Here is a 19,449-nt window from a genome sequence, read left to right as displayed (position 1 = left end):
ATCATTCATTGGAAGACCGCAAAGCTAGAGGGTGGCAGCCTCTATCTTATCTTTGTTGATCTGAGGTCGGCATTTGACCTGGTACCACGGGAAAATCTGTGGAAGGTGCTCCGGGATCTTAATGTCCCTCCATATCTTCTGGACATTGTGAGCAGACTCCACAGGAATAATTTCGCCCAGGTCAGATGCGGAAAACATGGTGACCTGTCCTCCCGCTTCCCTGTAAATCGAGGAGTCCGACAAGGATGCGTGTTGGCACCCACGCTATTCTGTCTATACATCAATGGGCTCATTAAACATCTGGAAGGCATTAGGGATATAGATGCGCCAAGACTTGCCACGGGCTTGGTGCCAGCGTTGATGTTCGCTGACGATACTTTGTTGTTGTCTCGTACGTCAACTGGCATCCAGCGCATCCTGGACGGCTTTGTGGATTTCTGCGCTGAAAGAGGTCTTGAGATCAATTTAGCTAAAACTAAATTTATGATTCTCAATCCCCCTAAGTACACACGGCCTAACCCAGTTCTGAACGGTGTTCACCTTGAGCGGGTGACAACGTTCAGTTATTTGGGGATTACCCTACAAGAAAATTTTGGATGGGGGGGACAAATTGCCAACTCCGTGTTGAAACTTGCCCAAACCACTGGGGGAATTTCACAAGCATTTAGAGGCTCGGTCTCCAAACCAGTGGGACCAGCGATTGAAATCTATAGGACCCAAGTGAGAGCAGCGTCTATCTATGGGGCTGAATTGTGGGGTCACTCAAAAATCCACAGCCTGACTAGGACCGAAAATACTTTTATGAGGAGCTTGTTGGGTTTACCTCCCAGCTCCCCGCTGATCCCTATCAGGCTGGATTTTGGCCTAATACCCATGGAGCAAGTGGTTACGCTGCGCCCATTGATATATTGGAAGAGACTTTGGGCTAACGCAGAGCTAGTTTCTTATCGGGAGGAATTTAAGGGGGTATGGTCTCAACTAAGGCATAAGAACATCCCTTGGTTAAGCTTTGTCAAGGACGCATGTATTAAGATTGGCCTACCAGAACTATGGACCTCTCCGGAGGTCTCGTGTCCGGCCTTACCTAAAGAAAAACTGACTGCACAGGCTAAAAACTACCATCTTATGTGTTTATACGAACATTCTGAGCCCAGGAGGCTGACGACTGAGTTCCTACAAATTAAAGATAATTATAGGAAGGAGGAATTCTTAGATCTGGTCAGTCCCCCTGCAGCTAGGAAGCTTTATTACCAATTGAGACTGGGTTGCTTGCCACTCAGATCGTTCACCTCTAGGTGGGATCCAAGCAATAGTACAGCATGCCCGGCCTGTGGCCATAGTCTGGAGGACGAAAAACACGTTTTTTTCTTTTGCCCTACCTACTACCTCCAAAGAAAACGTTGGGTTAAGCCCATCTGTATCAATCTTGGCTTTAGAGAGTGCGAGCATGCAATGAGAGTCCTGAAATATGATACCCAACCCCCAATAGTTTTTGCAGTTTCCCGGTTTTTAAATGCAATGTGGCTAAAGCGCAGGAATTTCTTGTAGTTTTATACTGAGTTCTGTGGTGCCCGAATCTTATGTAATATTTCATAATTTGTGATTTAATGTGTATATTTTAAACTGTAAATTGTGATAATTTATGTTGCTTTTATGGCCCTTGGTGCCGAAATAAAGATTAACAATGGCAATATACCAAGCCTCTGGCGCAGGTGGTCGTAAATGGGCATATCTCGAACGCCTTTCCGTTGGGACGGGGTACGCGACAGGGCTGCCCCCTCTCCCCACTCTTATTTGCACTGGTGCTAGAACCGCTCGCGGCCTGGGTGCGACAGGACCCGGTTATCCGTGGCCTAAAGTGGACGATGGACAGGGAGGACCGCATCTCTCTATATGCGGATGATGTCCTACTGTACTTGGCCTCGCCGGCGCGCTCGATACGCTGTCTCCTGGATATCTGCGCGTCGTACGGGAGGGTGTCAGGATACACGATAAACTGGGAAAAATCCTATATCTATATACTCCAGGGCTCCCCGCCGCGGCTCCCTGAGGGGTGTGACATTCGGTTGGTAGAGGACGGTTTTAAATACTTAGGCATAAATGTGACAGCAGACAGAGCGAAATTTGTCGCAGACAACCTGACACGCCCCTTGGTTCGGTTTCGAAGCGACGTTAGGCACTGGCATTCCCTGCCTCTGACGCTGCTGGGGAGGGCCGCCCTTTTTAAAATGATGGCGCTTCCTAGATTTCTCTACCTGCTTCAGAATACACCCTTCCCAATTGCTCCTACATACTTTACCGCCATAAACGCAGAAGTGACCAGTTTATTGTGGGAAGATAAGACGCCACGGATAGCGCTCCATAAGCTGACCAGAGGCTGGTACGATGGGGGTATCGCCCTCCCTAATATTAAGATATACTACTGGGCATCACAGCTTATGGTAATCAACCAGTGGCTTCACATGCCAGGGGACGACCCGGCTTACCGTATGGACCGTCAACTGTTAGGGACTGGAGGGGTTATGGGAGCACTCTACAATCCCACTAAGAAATGCTGCTTAACGGGCCCAACGGCACATACTCTGCGGGTATGGTTCGAGGCGCAACGTACTCTTGGCTGGGAGGGGAAGATAACTCAGGCCACACCACTATGGGACGCGAAGCAGTTGGAAGTGCTGCGCACTACCAAGGGGTTTCTACAATGGGATCTAATTGGAATATCGAGGGTCGGTGATCTCTGGAAAAAAGGTGACATAGTCACGTTTGCCCATTTGCAAGCTGAATATGACCTGGCAGCCCCTGAACGATTTCGCTACCTACAGATCAGACATGCACTCCGGGCGGCAGTCCAGCCTGGGACTCGACTGGCGGAGTCCTCGCCATTGGAGGATAGACTCCTCATGGAGCATCTGACTAAGAGAGCTACGTCTCTGACATACCGGAAGGTGATTAACAATCAGCCAGATCCATTTTCAGCTCTTAAGGCTAAATGGGAGACAGAACTGGGAGCATTTGATGAGACGGACTGGCAGGCGGCTCTTTCCTCCCCTAAGGAGGTGGGGATATCATCCAAACTGAAGCTGGTACAATTAAAAATTTTACACCGCACATACTATACCCGCACACTTCTATATAAACTTAAACGGACCGACTCACCGCTCTGTCTTCGGCAGTGTGGTGCGGAAGGCAGTCTCTTCCATACCCTCTGGGATTGCCCCGTAATCGCCCAGTATTGGAGGGCGATCATGCACACACTCTCCCAGGTGACAAAAGTCCCGACTCTCCCGGAACCGAGGAGGTGTCTCCTCAATGTGTGGGAGCCTACGGACCTTAGCCGTGTGGCACAACTCTGGGTGACACTGGGACTCCTACTGGCAAAGCGCAACATAGCCCAAAGATGGGGATCCAGGCAGCCCCCTACCCTTGCCCAATGGTGTAGAGACATGGACACCGCAATGGTTTTTGAAAAAACGGTGTACATACATAGAGGCTGCCCCAAAAAGTGGACCCAGGTGTGGGGAGGTTGGAATGCATACAGAGGGAATATATGTGACCCCCCACGTGAGACCTCAGAGTCAGAATTGAGTGATTGAGATCCTATGGCTGATCAATACGTAGATTAAGAACTGCTATGCTACTACACGATACAGCTTGAGGTCTGTAGGGTGCTTTGCATCACTATAATGTCAATTTATTGTGAAAGTGCTCGTTGCATGCCTGTGCACAGTCCAATGGTATTCTTGCTGATTTACTCAACGCCAATGTACGTTGTTTTTGTGTTTGAATTTATCAATAAAAATATTCTTTAAAAAATTGGAAAACTGGTAGTTTCGTTAGCTTCCAGTGCATCCAAAGTGGTTCGAGTCAGTGGATGTGCAGAATTACATGGAGAGCCTGATTACGATGTCGGGTGGACAGCCACAGACTGGCCGTCGGTGTTGGTTCGCCCGACATCTACGGCAGCAAACTGACCGCTCAATTATCATGCCAGTGGTCAGAGCACAGGTGGCGGGGGAAAGACTGCCACCTCTGACAGGCTCAATCCCTACAATAGAGGCAGCGCCTGGGGAGGCATCGCCATAGGGATTGGGATGTCAGTTTCCGACAGTCTTTTCATTGCGGTTCGACCACCATGGAAATGCTGTTGGAAATGGACTTTGGGGGCCTCTCTCAGGGTGCCCGTCCTCTGTAGGCCTCTGCGATGTGGCCTGGGGATAAAAATCCATGCACTGTGTGCCAGGCACACGGTGCAAGGGTGTTTAAAAACATCCCTTTTTGTAATGCAGCTTGTGCTGCGGACCTTTTCCACCTGCAGCACAAGCCGCAATAGAAACAAGCATTGGCATAGCCAATAGGTCTCGCCTTTGGGATTTTGTGTTTAGCCAGAACTTTTGGCTATGTCGTAGAGCATTGTGGCTGCTGTGCATTATGTTGAAAAGTTATAATGAAAAGTGTTAAGCATTTTTGTTACCTTTATACAAACCAAGACAACATTATCTACAACTGAACAACCTGATAAAAAAAAGATTTTAACATAAAAAATGTCTTCTAGTTTTTTTGTACTTGTACTGCTGGCAACTTCTTCCTGCCTGTTTTCATGCTTGTTTGTTATAATTTTTTTTGTTATGGGGGAGCGGGACATAAATAACGGGGGAGTGGAGGTTGGAAAACAGTAATTTAATTAAGAACATGAGCAGCGGACGGACACTATGGGAGAATCAACAGATGCCAGATTCCGAGGGCAGACTGACGTGATGCTTAGGTGATGCTTAGGTGGTGCGCTGATGCAAAATGGTGGTGGTGTGTGATGTTTGGTGCTCAGGTGGTGCCACTATATGGTGTGGATTGGAGATATGTTGTGGATTGTGGAGTTGTGGAATTGAAATATGCTGTTTGGTGTGTAATTATGTGGTGTGTATTGGAAATGTGTGGAGTTGATTTGTGAGACCTGGATCTGTGGTGTTGAGTGAAATTATGCTTAGTGAAATTATGCTATGGTGTGGAGTGCATTTATGTTGATTGGTGGTATGTGGCATAGAGTGCATTTATGTGGAGTGTATTTATGTTGCATTGAGTAGAGTACAATTATGTGGCGTGTAATTATGTGGAGTGTATTTATGTTGCATTGAGTAGAGTACAATTATGTGGCGTGTAATTATGTGGCACTGAGTGGTATTATGTGGAGTGTATTTATGTTGCATTGAGTAGAGTGTAATTATGTGGCTTGTAACTATGTCGCACTGAGTGGTATTTTGTGGAGTGTATTTATGTTGCATTGAATACAGTGTAATTATGTGATGTGTAATTATGTGGTACTGAGTGGTAATATGTTGAGTGTATTTATGTTGCATTGAGTAGAGTGTAAATATGTGGCTTGTAATTATGTGACACTGAGTGGTATTATTTGAAGTATATGTTGCATTCAGTAGAGTGTAATTATGTGGCACTGAGTGGTATTATTTGGAGTGTATGTTGCATTGAGTGCAGTGTAATTATGCAGCATATAATTATGTGGCACTGAGTGGTATTATGTGGAGTGTATTTATGTTGCATTGAGTAGAGTCTAATTATGTGGCTTGTAACTATTTCGCACTGAGTGGTATTTTGTGGAGTGTATTTATGTTGCATTGAGTAGAGTGTAATTATGTGGCTTGTAATTATGTGATACTGAGTGGTATTATGCTGAGAGTATTTATGCTGCATTGAGTAGAGTGTAAATATGTGGCATGTCCCACAGCCCAAATGCTTTTACATGGAACCTGTAGGATTGCGAGGGGAGTCAGGCGCATAACAAGCCTCTTTTGTTTAACGTGCATTTCTTCGTTTCCAAGGTCTTGTTACAACAAGGCATTTTGTATCAATGCACACTAAAGGCTTTTAATCCAATAAGTGGAGAATTTAGCTACTTTTTTCAGCCTGGAAGGAAACACTTAGAGTAAGTATTACAGAGACTGCGATACTGTCCAACGACAAAGTTATAATTTGTGCAGGAGGTGCAGTGGCACCTGGCTAAGGGTTGTGAGGGGCGCATAGCAAACACATTGTGACTACCTTTAACAAACAAACCTGAGCTGGGAAGGAAATGCAAGGTGCCATTATATTACTTGGATTACGGGCCAATGGTCAGTAATTGAATGTGAAACAAACCAACCCCATCTGCTTTCCCCATCGCTCTCGTCCCTTGCATGCAGGGACTCGTGTGTGGCTCTATAAGGGTCATAAGAGATCCACGCACCAACATCACGCTAAAAATAAAAGCCACAGCTGAAAGTTCTAGGCGAGACCTAAAAAGTAGTACACTGTCACCTTTTTCCGTTTACCTCCACAATCAAGATAGCTATTTTTATTTGAGTAATTTTTCTCCTTGTTAAATCGGTGCTGTGCAGGGGATCAATAAGGTAGTACTTGTACTTTTACATAGTCCTAATTTCATTATGTGAATCAGACATGTCAAAAGAAACACACTCTGTCCCCTCCTCCTTTCCTTTTAAAAAGTGTGTTTTACTCTGAGGCCAACTAAACAAATTGCAGCATTGATAAAATACATCTTGCAGTCTGAGGCATAGCACAATGCAATGTGAGGGTCCATGAAGACAATATAAGATTGTGGCTATTTTTAATAACATTTTAAGAAGTATGCAGGCAAGAAAATGTAATTTTCTGTTAGCAAGTAGGTTTGGCAAAAGGCTTTTCGAAGTAGAATTTTGAACTCCCGATTTCTACCTTTTTAGGTCTTGGCCTGACGTATGCAGCGCATGTGCTGCACTTGTCATACGAAGCTTCTTGGAATCGATACGATTCCAGAAGCCGTGTCCCAGCTCTGCCTTCAGTTTTGATTTGTGCGCGTCATATGGCGTCACGAATTATGCCAAAGGCAGTGCAATGATTGCACCAAAGGCATGTCAATCGCTGCTTGTTGCCACCCTGTCTCCTTTTATCCACGCCCAGCGGGATTGTATCTCTTACTGGTGGCGGGAGACAGTGTCTCCTAATTAGCCGCTTCGCACTTTTTTGTTATCATTCGCCTTTGGCAAAGGCAGCCGCGTGTTTTTTTTTGCATCGCGCTTTCACTTAAAGTGAAAGCGCGATGCAATTATAAACAAGCGGCTGCCTTTGCCAAAGCCGAGAGCTTGTTGTCCATGCACCCCCTGCTCTGCCCACCCCTTCATACTTATTTTCACAAGCCCCCACTCCCTACTCACCTCTTCTCCTCTGCACCGCCAGTCTCTTTCAGCGCTTGAGGTAGCTTCATGGCGCAGTGCCAACGGCCATTAACAACAATGATTAAACCCTTTTCGCTCACAGCGAGAACAGCCCCCACAGGAAATGACGGCACAGAGCCCCTCCCAGTACTGCAGCTTCCATCTTGGAAAGGTAGTCTGTGAAACAGCGTTCGAGTCTAATGGGACTGTGCTGGGAGCTACTTTACACAACTGTAGGGTGCTGCAGCAGGGTGATGCATTCTGAGACATGCACAGCCTCTAGGGGTTTCTGGCTAAAATCCAGACCTCACAAATGTTTTTCCCAGGGTGTGGGCTAGTGTGCTTGCTGCTGAGATGCCTGTGTAAGATGTTCACATGACTGATTCACCATTAGGTGGCATAGTCCAATGTAACTGTCCGTGGTGCCTTAGCGCGTTAATGCTGCTCTTTGGCGAAGTTGTTACTCATGTGTTTCACTTAACTATCGATCATGTTACACCTCGACTGGAGCATCAATACTGCACTGTGGTTTGCCAGCAGCCAAACTAACAACCACTGGCTGAAAATACCACATTTACAGGTAAGTACTTAAGGTACAATTCACAAAGACTCTACATTTAAAAAACAAATAGTATAAGCACTTGGCAAAGACTTCGGTGAAGCGTCCACGGCAGAAATACAGATATCTACCCCGCATACACCCTAGTAGAGAGAAGTGCATTTGGGGGATACATGGCATACCATAATGCAAAGGTGTTATTTAGGATAAGATCCTTATTCTCGCACATGAGACTGTCTGTTACCAATACTGAGGGGGCAGTCACACGACCCAGAATGTGCACCCAGAAGGACACAGGAAACTACAGAACACACGTGCGGAAGTGCAGACGTACTACAGCTGGCGCGAGGGAAATACGCATGAAATACTGGCAGGACAAAATCATTAAGGGGTGCAGGGAACCTAGGTAGACTGCAAAATTCATTATGCACATTTATTTTAAGTGGTGTTTAAATCAACACGCACACAACTCAGTGGATGGTTGTGCCGAGGGTAAATTTCCTTGCTCATCCCCTGCCAGTTGAGCCTACACTGCCCCCACCCTTTCGAGGGCATCCTGTCCACTTACCCACTGTGAGTACAGGGCCGAGGCCTTAAGGGTAGACACAGGAGCACACTAGAGAAGAGTGCGACACTACAGCCCTCACTCACAGACAAGCTGCTTTAACACACCCAACAAGACCAACCTGCAAACCACTCAACTTCGGAAAAACACCACGGGTGTTAGTGTCTGGCAAGCAGCGGATACACAGCCCCTCAAACTTCCCGCGGAGGGGCACCCTGCATACCACACAACGTAAGGCACACACATACGGAGTTAAGTCTAGCAACACCGGGCAGTGTACAGCAGCACACGCAGGCACTTGCATCATCTCGCCACACTATGTAGGAAAGGCTCCCGCAAACAACGCTACATGTTAAACACATACTGAAACGTGCCGGGAAATGGGCCTCAGGAAATCAGCAGCCATACACACAAAAGCATGCACAGCTCACACTTGTCAGTACGGGGTAGTGGATCTTTCAAGACACCTCCGTCAACACCCACAAAGTATATATACACATACACAACCACAAGCATTTCAGAAGGTGAGGTGTGGAAAATCTACAACCACAGTCATATACGCTCAATAGAGGGCCTCGCAAACAGGTACACAATCAGTCTCTGAGCATACACCTACCCACCCACAGATTGTGATCTATATATATCACATTGCAAAGCACAAAGCGCGAAAACATGCTCAAGCTCAAACACACACACTTCCCGAGGTGGCGTATCCTGACCTCCACAGGACAAGCATAAACAAATGCCTAAATGCATAACTACAAGCACAACCAAACGTACGCAGCCCAACACGCACATCTGGAAAGAGGCAGCTATGTGCACAGGAGTCGTCCACACGACACAGGAATGCACACACAACAGGAATGCGTACTAAAACGACGGTGGCCTGTTTACGATGGCCGTGCACACTCCTGCTCAATGGCACGTTTGCATCTGCCAACAGCTGAAACGTCCTTCGCGTGGCGCATTACCGAGAACACTCGCTGCCCCCTCCCCTGACCCGAGCGCAAGCTACGGGATGTCTCTCCTTTGACACGCGCAGCCTCACTGTTATTGCCACGAACCAGATACGGGCCGCGAGGTCCTACTGGCTTAGACAACGACTTCTCACTACTGCCGCAACAGAATAGGAGACATCTCGGCCTTCCATCGGCATGGCACTACACTGCACCATGTGCACACACTTCAGTACTGAAATGTGACAGCGATCTGTGCCAGTGGCAACAGGCATGCGCTCTGCCAGAAGCATCACACTGCTTCACCGGAACACGGCATAGCTCCGGACAGACTACCGGCAACATAGGACTGAAAGACACTGGCATTTACGCAGCTTCACGGTTGGAACGGGGGCACTAGCAGCTAAGTGGTCGCATGCAGGGAGCCCCACGCTCACAACAAAGCTTAACCTTATGGTCCAGCCTGTAGGTGGGACAGCTGGGCCACTATAGCTATACTGCCCCCTAAGACGGGCGGCATCACCTGAGCCCCTGACGTGAAACTTTTATTAAGGCAAAGCCATTTGCTTTGCTATACAATACCATTAGCAAAGCAAATGGCTTTAACTTAATCAAAGGCAAGACCTATTGCATTTTCAATGCTTGTGGTTTTCTGTTGCAGCCCCTATATGATCATGTTTCTTTGAGCAATATCCAACACACACTACAATGCCCTCCAAGGCTCACAGTTTTTGCCCTCTGCCGAAATGTAAGTGTAGACTCTGAAACTAAAAGTTAGTTAAGGGAGAGTACTTAAGAAAATCTAGCCCGTAGGGTTCAGGTGTGTTAAGGAACTTGCTTCAAAATGAAGATGTTCGTATTGTTGGAGAGGGAGTACAAAAAATACTCGTTGGAGGTTTAGGAATGAGCATTTGTTTTGTTTCATGAGTTCGGGCGGCACAGCAGCAATTGTAAATGTTTTTAAAAAAATAGGAACCATATCAAATGTTTTGAAAACTTTTTTACTTGTTGGTAATTTAGACTGCTCTGCTCTTCATGCCTCTAGCCGTGTAAAATGCAAGAAAAAAACGAATTTAACAACGGGGCTGATCTGTCACCCGATATTGACTGGTATGATGTAGGTTCTACATATGCAGCGAAACCTTACGCAGCATAGAGTTTTAATTGTATCAGGTGATGGAGAGGGTGTCTGTTAAAGTGCTTGAAAATAAACTTAAACTGAGAACTGCTAAGAATCTACAAGGCGCTCTTAGAAGGTAAAAAGGCTGTGCCATGTTGTTATCAGTTGTGGCTTCTGTCTGGCCAAACTAAGGCAAGGTAATTTTCCAACAGGTGAGGTCAGAACTTGGCTTTACTCATTAAAAGATTTACTTGGAAGAAGGCTTGGCGAAGTGTTCAAGGCAAAAACATTTGATTATAAGGAATGTTCTGAATTGCATCCTCTATAAACTCATACCTTTTGAGAGGGCTGAAATGGAGTGTGTGAGTGAACCCAGCTTTATACCCAAAGCCCCATAAAAATTCAATCTTTATGCTCTTAGCAGACCTTTCTCCTGCATCACTAAAGCACGGGTACTTATTCTACGGTCTTTGCACGCTTGACTGCCTGTGCTCCTGTGCATCGCTGCATTTTGGTGGCCAAAGGTTGCACTAAGGCAGTGCGAATATAATCTATAGGAGGCAGTCACAAATCACTCAGTATTCACTTAAGGTACACCAAGGGTGGTGAGAAGCACAAAGAGTAGTAGTAATTGTACATGTAGTCTTAAATGTGCAGAATAATTCAAATTGTGGAATTGGAAGCAATGTAGGATAATCAACGACTGGCACATCGGTGAATGTATCTGTAGCTAAACACCAAACATAAACAGTAACAAGCGCGTGAGTGAAAGCTCATTAGAAAAAGAAAAGATGGCCCCTGCGCGCACCGCTGCTTCCAAACGCCCAGAAAGTGAAAGTGACCGCGAGCAGGGGAATGCAAGCGCTTGCATTCAGAAAGCGAAAGTGACCGCGAGCAGGGAAATGCAAGCGCGCGCGTTGCTCGCTCCCGCAAGGTGGATGCCACCACAAGCACGAGTGTGCTTGAAAAGGAGCAGACCGATTTCTAAATGTCTCTCCTAGAGCATAGCATGCGCGCTGCCTAGGCGAGACCTAAAAAAGGGATGTTTGCACCTGACTACACGGTGGTCGCATCCTAATCTGGCGGGTGGGACCTCCGACTACTTGTCAGGCGAGTTAAAAAAAAAAAGAATATATGCCTTCATATGTAATGTACACTACAGTCATTCCAATATATTACAATCGTGGCCAGTGGACTTATGCACCAACAGCGTTGTCAGCATAATTATGGATTTTCCGCACCTGACACATAATCCTTCATCATCTGCATAATTTGCAGATTTTAACAAATAAAGTTGTTTCAAGCTCAAATTGATCTGAAGTTACTAAAAACATTATAGAAGATGATTCTGTGCAGTGACAAGACCTTTGAAGCACAGGCAGGTTGCTGATTGTTGTATTTATGTATTACACCAATGCTAAAGAGGTGAATCCTTTGCCGGTACAGTGCTAATGTACAAAAATGAAAAATAGTGAAGTATCGCTGCTTCAAAATATGATGCATTATGTCACATTGTTTGCCTTTATTGTCACATAAATTAGTCAACCCTGCCAAAAAATTGGTTGTACCCGACTGCATAATTCAAGTGGCCCTATACAATCTCCTTTGCCTTGCTGTAAAATGCTTCTTTTAAAAAAAACATTTATTATTGTGAATTTTCTGAGAAAACATAGTCTTGTCACAGATAAATGATTGATTCCACGATCCCGTCCCGTCAATTGCTGCTGCATGTGTCTCTCGGGAGAGAATGCCAGCAAGGGCCCAGGCCGCACTGTTGGGGCTCCCGACAATTCTAAACTTCTGGATTTTTTTTGTAAGAGAAGAGAGGGGAGCAGGAAGGGGGTCTCACCAGTAGGATAATAACAGAATGCTTGGGGCATCCGAACTGAGGACAGAATACAAATGGCGGGGCAGGGACGGGTAGGTCCCCCTACCAGGAAAAAGCTAGTGGGAATGGACCCGCTGCTCATAGGAGCATGACATCGTCTGGGGAGGCTCTTAACTATAACTCGCTAGTCTACCATATACAGTGTTCTCATAAATTATGTAACTTGAGATGTCATAACTGTTGTCATGAATGCTACAATTATACATGGCAAAAGTGATGTTATATGAAAGGGTATAAGAAGTGCATCGTAAAGGCGCGAGTTATAGTTAATGTAGTGTGGCTAGAGAGTTGACAACTCTGTATATGGAGGTGTGCGAGTTTAAAGTAATTTGAAGGTGGTGCATAAATTGCTATAACTATAACATTAGAATTTCTAATGTTTGCATAGTTTAAGTTTGGTTTGTATATAAAGTATAAATAAAGTAATAGTAATTTGAAGGTGGTGCGTAAATTATAAATTTTAGATATGTCTATATCTTTAGAATTTCTAATGTTTGTGTAGTAGTATGGTTTGTACAAAAAGAATAAATAAAGTTTTCCAAACTATACCTAAGCTTACACCTTTGTTTTTTTCATTGAATTTCAATGGTTTTTACTTTTTGCTAAAAAATGTTTCAAATCATAGAGTCTAGTGTTGTCTAGTGGAGTGTCGTTAAGTGGAGTGTCATAGAGTACAGTGAAGGAGAGTGCCTTAGAGTATAGTGTCGTAGTGAAGTGTAGGAGAGTGGAGTATCGTGGAGTGGCATACAGTAGAGTGGCATAGAGTGAAGTGGCTTAGAGTAGAGTGGCATATAGTGGAGTGGTGTAGAGTTGAAGAGTGGATAGAAAGGTGTGACTTAGAGTGGAGCAGCGTACAGTAGAATAGTTTAGAGTGGATTGGTGTACAGTAGAGTGGTGTAGAGTAGAATAGCATTGAGTGGAGTGGCCTACAGTAACGTGGCGTATAGTGGAGTGGCGTAGAGTGGAGTGATGTGGTGTAGAGTGGTGTGGCGTAGAGTTGAGTGGCGTACACTGGAATAGCAGAGTGGAGATTCGTAGAATGGAGTGGCATAGAGCCGAGTGGCAAAGATTGGAATAACAAAGAGTGGAAAAACATAGAGTGGCTTAGAGTGGAGTGCCATAGAGTCGAATACCATAGAGTGGAATAGCATAGAGCGGAGTGGCGTAGAGTGAAGTGACATAGAGTGGAGTGGCATAAAGTGGAGTGACGTGTATTGGAGTAACATACAGTGGAGTGGCATACAGTACAATAGCATAGAGTGGATTGGTGTAGAGTTAAATCTATAGAGTGTTGTAAAGTGCAATAGCGTAGAGTGCAGTGGCATAGAGCTGAGTGCCATATAGTAGACTGGCGCAGAGAGAAGTGACATAGCGTAGAGTGGAGTGGTTTAGAGTGCAGTAGCATGGAGTGGAATAGTGTAGAGTGGAGTGGCGTGGAGTGGAATTGCTTAGACTGGAATGGCATGGAGTGGTATAAAGTAGAGTTTGTAGAGCGGAATAGGGTAGAGTGGAGTGGGGTTGAGTGGAGTAGCATAGTGTTCAGTGACAGAGTGGAGAGAAGCAGAGTGGAATTGTGTAGAGTGGAGTGGCGTGGAATGGAGTGGTATAGGTTAGGTCAGGTTAGGCTGATTTGTAGAGCGCACAGCTGCGCCAGCAAAGGGGCGTTCCGGCACTAAAACAATAAAGGCAGCTAACAGCAAAGAGCCCATTGAGCGAGCGAAAGAGAGGCCCGAGGGCCAAAGGGCCACAGAGAACAGACCAAGGGCATGGACTACCAAACCTAGGGAAATGGAAAAAGATGAGTTTTCAGTGCTTTCCGGAATGTCAGGTAGTTATCTAAGCTAACCCTGGGCGTAGTTCGCGTAGTAGCACTACGCATAGCTACGCAAAGTGCACTTCACACTACGCGAGATATGAGTAGCACTATGCGAACTGCGTTGTGTGCTGTTTGCGATGATTGCACAGTGCTGGATGCTTGTCCGCCCTGTGCAATCAGTGCGAGCTGTCGTTTTCTGCCGCTCGAGCAGATTTTTACTCGAGCGGCAGCTTTCTCAACGCGGACTGGTAGTTTCTCATCGTGAGCAGTCGTGAGCATACAGGACCACTCGCAATGAGAAGCCTGACCTCCCCGCGTTGAGAATCTCGCCTGGAGGTTTATTTTCCACTTACACAATCGGCAACTTGATGTTGCTGATCGCAAACGAGGAAGAAGTCTCGCAGGGTTGTCATTTTGCTTGCTCGCGGTCGCCAACTTGACGTTGAGGACCGCGAGCGAGCAAAAAATGCCAAATACGCTACGTGTTATTGCACTGTGCTATGTGCAATTTGCGTAGCGTGAAGTAGCACCAACTACGCAAACTACGTGAGCGTAGCGTAGTTGTCTGCCCAGGGTTAATCTAAGCTCCGGATGTGAACAGGAAGGGCGTTCCACAGCTTAGCTGCCAGAGTGCAAAAGGAGCGCCCACCGGCGTGAGCCCTCCTGATCCAGGGACAACTGCGAGGTGTTGACCTGCTGAATGAAGGTGACGAGAAGGGGCGTAGGCGGAGAGCAGGCCAGCCAGACTGCCAGGAGTAGGGGAGTTCAGTCCTGAGCGCAAAGCAGAGAGACTTGAATTCCACCCGTTTTGCCACGGGCAGCCAGTGAAGCTGACGAATAGCGGTGGAGGTGGGGCAGCGTCTAGGCAGGCCTAAAAGAGTTCTGGCGGCCACATTTTGGACCCTCTGCAGTCTCACAATCTCTGTCTTGTAGTCCCCCAAGTAGAGCGAGCTGGCGGAGTCCAATCTCGACAGCACAGATGCCTGGACAATGATCTGTCGGATGGAAGGGTCGAAAAAACCCAGCAGAGGTTTAAGCCCGCGCAGGATGCCAAAACATGTCGCCGCCACCTTCTTAGTCTGGGTTTGGAAACTCAAGGCCGAATCCACCCAGACCCCAAGGTTCTTCACCACCTGTTTGGGGTTGGGTGCAAGGCCCAAGGTGGTGGGCCACCACTGTTCACTCCATAGGTCTTTCCCGACCAGCAAGACCTCAGACTTGCTGGCGTTGAGCTGGAGACAGTTGGCCGTCATCCACCCTGTGACGTCCGCAAGACCGCTCCGGAATTTTGCCGCATCGTTCAAACAGTCATCAGAGAGGGCGACTACTAATTGTGTGTCATCAGCATATGACACTATAGTCAACACTCCCCTCTTGGCTACCGCAGCTAGGGGCTGAACATACAGGTTGAAAAGCGTTGGGCTTAACGCAGAGCCCTGCGGCACTCCCTGTTTGATAGGATGGAATCTGGAGGTGAAAGGGGGGGCCAACACCTGAAAGGACCTATCCGAAAGAAAGGAGATAAACCAATCCAGGGCGAGGCCCATTATGCCAGCCTCCTTCAACCTCTGTATCAAAATCTGGTGAGAGACCGTATCAAATGCGGCACTATGATCCAGTAGGATTAGTGCCGAAGTGCGTCCCTCATCCAGTGCTGCTCTTAGATGTTCAGTCGCAGCTAAGAGGGCAGACTCCATGCTCAGGCCCAGACGAAACCCGCACTGGGAGGAGTCCAGTATGTTATTATCCTCCAAGTAGCCTGACAAGATGGAATTGATATAGGCTTCGGAGATCTTAGAGGCCCAGAGAAGTAGGGAAATAGGGCGAAAGTTCTCCAGTCTAGCTGGATCGAGGGTGGGCTTCTTTAATAGTGGCACTACCCTGGCCTGCTTCCATAACCTGGGAACCTTGGCCATTGACAGAGACATGTTGGTTATCTGGCCCAGAGGTGTGAGTAGCACAGGGAGCAGTCTCATCAGCTGGTCAGGCTTCATAGGGTCAGGCGCGGAGCCAGATTTAACCTTTCCACAAAGTACACGTAGTACATCCTCGGAAATTGGCGGGAAGGTGGCCAGTGTATGGGTGGCAGGGGGTGCAACCCCAGGATCGGGGCCCATGGTAACCTGAGGGAAGGTCTTATAGATGTTATCCACCTTATTTAGAAAGAAGGCGGCAAGGTCCTCACAGTGTTTATCAGACTTGATGGAAGACGTCACAGGTGCCCCAGCATTTTTAAGGTTTTTAAGAATAGAAAAAATCCTTTTAGAAAGATTGTGGCTGTTTTGGATATCATCTGCAAAATGTGCTGCCCGTGCTTTCTGGACAGCCCTATAATAATTCTTAATGGCTGACTGGTAGCAGCTCTTCAATATGGGATCAAAGTCTCGAATCCAAGTTATGTTATAACAATTTATTATGCGCACTACTACCCGGAGGTGTCTAGGCACTCACAGTCTCCAAAAACTGTGTCAGAAAAGCTAATTTCTAAAAAGCCATGTTTTGTGCAGTTTCCTGAATCCAAACAAGGAGGAGGACTTCCTGAGAGGGAGCGGAAGGGCATTCCACTCCTTAATAGTGTTGTGTTAGAATCCGGGTTCTCTGGTTGGCACAGGTAGGTACTTGTGACAAGCAGGGAACCTTTCCTCTAGTCAGGGTAAGGGGTTACACTCCTGAAATAACCCTTGCTCACCCTCTAGGTAGCTTGGAGCGAGCAGACAAGGCTTATCTCAGAGCGTTATAGGTTAAGCATTTGTGCACACATACAGTAACCAAGTGACAACACTACAAATGGACACCACACAGGTTTTATATTAAAAATAAGGATTCTTTATATAGAGTTACCACAAGACCATTAAACGACAATAATACACAATACTGTTACTTTAGATGGTAGAAGTTTGCTTAGTTCTCTTAAGTTCTTAAATGCAACACTTTAAGTCAATGTACCTTTTAGATGCGACACGCAGGGCAACGAAAGTGTTACAACGATGTTGATGCAATGAAGTTTTTGGTGCAAAGAAATAAAGACGTGAAGATCTTCCAGATGCGTTACGCTTCTCCGATGTTGCGAGAAGACTCGACTCGATGCGTCAGCTACAGCGGCGTCACCCTTTACGTGATGTGACGACAGCGGCCTTGGCAGCGGCACTCTTCTCCGAAGTTTGCGAGACGCTTCCGCTCGATGCGATGTTGCAGCGGCGACACCCCTTTACGCGATGCGACGACAGCAGCTCCGACGGCGACACGCTTCTCCGTGGATGCGAGGTGCTTTTCTTGATGCGGTGCAATGCCACAGCTACAATGGCTGCGAAGGCGACACGCTTCTTCCTCGATGCGAGACTCTTCTCTTGATGCGGTGCGATGCATCAGCTACGATGGCTGCGATGGCGACACGCTTCTTCGGCGTTGCGAGACACTTCCTGGATGATGCGAGACGCTTCCGCTCGATGCGATGCTGCAGCGTCGACACCTTTTACGTGATGCGACGACAGCAGTTCCGACGGCGCCACGCTTCTCCTTCTTGAGTCGCGCTTCCAGCTCCTTGCGACACGCAGTCCCTCAGAAGGCCCAACAACAGCAGCAGGCACTTCCAAAGAACTTTGGGGAGCTGGGGGGTGAAGTCTGTTGTTCCTCAGACTTCAGCAGGAGGCAAGCACAAGTTGAAATAAAGTCTTTTGTAGTCTTTCTCCTCTCCTTCAGCAGCAAGGCAACCACTGCAGGCCAATCCCCAAGGTCAGGGACAGTACTCCTCCTTACAGCTTTCCCAGTTCCTTCTCCTCAGGCAGAGGTTCTTCTTGTCAAGCAGGATCTAATTTCTTTGGAGCAGGGTCCAAATACTTATAGCCCTAATTCCTTTGTTCCTCTGGGGTAGAGGGGCCTTTGCCCAGTCCAAACCAGTTCTTGAGCACTTTGTTGACATGACTCTGACTTTCCATTCAGGGTGCAAGGCAGAGACATCATCCGCTCCACAGGAGGTGGAGCCAGCATTGTAGTGGCAGAGCACAGCCCTATTCAGAGTCCAGGTGCACTCCTCCCACCCATCTGGATGTCAATCTCTCTATTCACCACCAGGCTACCTAGCTCTGCCCCTCTGGGTTTCCCCAGCCCTGTCACTCATACAACCCAGACAGGCAGATACACATCATAGCAGAGGCGGGCTGAAATGGTTAGGCAAGCAAATACCAACTTTCTAAAAGTGGTATTTGCAAACACAGAATATTAAAATAAACTTTACTAAAAGATGTATTTTATTATTCTGAGTTCAGGCATACTAAACTCGATTTTCTACCATGTTCCCTGGGTCTGTTAGGATCATAGGATGTAACAATTCTAACAGCCCATTCTGGCCTATGGGAACAGGTAGCCTTGCAATACTGAAAAACGAAAGTGGCTGTAATTCACTATTAGGACGTGCCACACACATCAGGGCGTGTCCTACCTTATGCTTACAATGCACCCTGCCCTTGGGCCTACCATAGGGGTGACTAATAGGAAGTTAAGGGAAGGTTTGGGGACTGGGAAGTGGGTGCACTTGCCCAGTCAGCATGACAGTACCAGACTGCACGCAGGTTCTTCAATGGCAGACCTTAGACACATTTTACTAGGCCTCTTCTGTGGGTGGCACAACCAGTGCTGCAAGCCCACCAGCAGCATTTGTATTTACAAGCCCTGGACACTCCTGGTGCACTTTACTGGGGTCTGACAGTAAACCAAATAAGCCAATCATGGAATCCAACCAACATATACATTTTAAATAGGGAGCACTTACACTGTGGCACTGGTTGGCAGTGGCACAGTGCTCTGACACTCTAACACCAGCAAAACACATGAGGCACAGCGACAAAAAGTGGAAGGGAGACTCACGCCAAGGTGCCAGGTCTACCACGTTGTAACTGAAGCTCCTCCACCCCCAATTAGTCATTTTAATTCTGGGGGTAAGCATCAGGAAGGCATTAGCTGAGCGAAGCGCTTTGTTGGGAGAGTACTTACTGAAAAGATCCTTCATAAATCGTGGTCCTTCTCCGTGCAGGGCCTTAAAGGCCGTGCAAAGTGCCTTAAATTTGATCCGCTGGCCGACTGGTAGCCAGTGCAATTCCCGAATGCCTGCACTAATAGACTGATATTTAGGGGCATTCAGAACCAGTCTAGCCGCGGCGTTCTGTACTACCTGCAACCTTCTGAGTAAATTGGATTGCAGATTGATATACAGTCCATTACAATAATCCAATTTGGATAACACAGGGGAGGTCATCACAGGGTTTCTAGTGTTTATAGGAATGAAAGGCAGAATTTTCCGTACCATTTTAATAGTGAGAAATGCGGAAGAGACCACCTTTGAAACCA

Source organism: Triturus cristatus, chromosome 11 (assembly GCF_964204655.1).
Source record: "Triturus cristatus chromosome 11, aTriCri1.1, whole genome shotgun sequence".
NCBI lineage: Eukaryota > Metazoa > Chordata > Amphibia > Caudata > Salamandridae > Triturus > Triturus cristatus.
The sequence above is the reverse complement of the archived record's forward strand: the minus strand, read 5'-3'. Positions refer to the sequence as shown.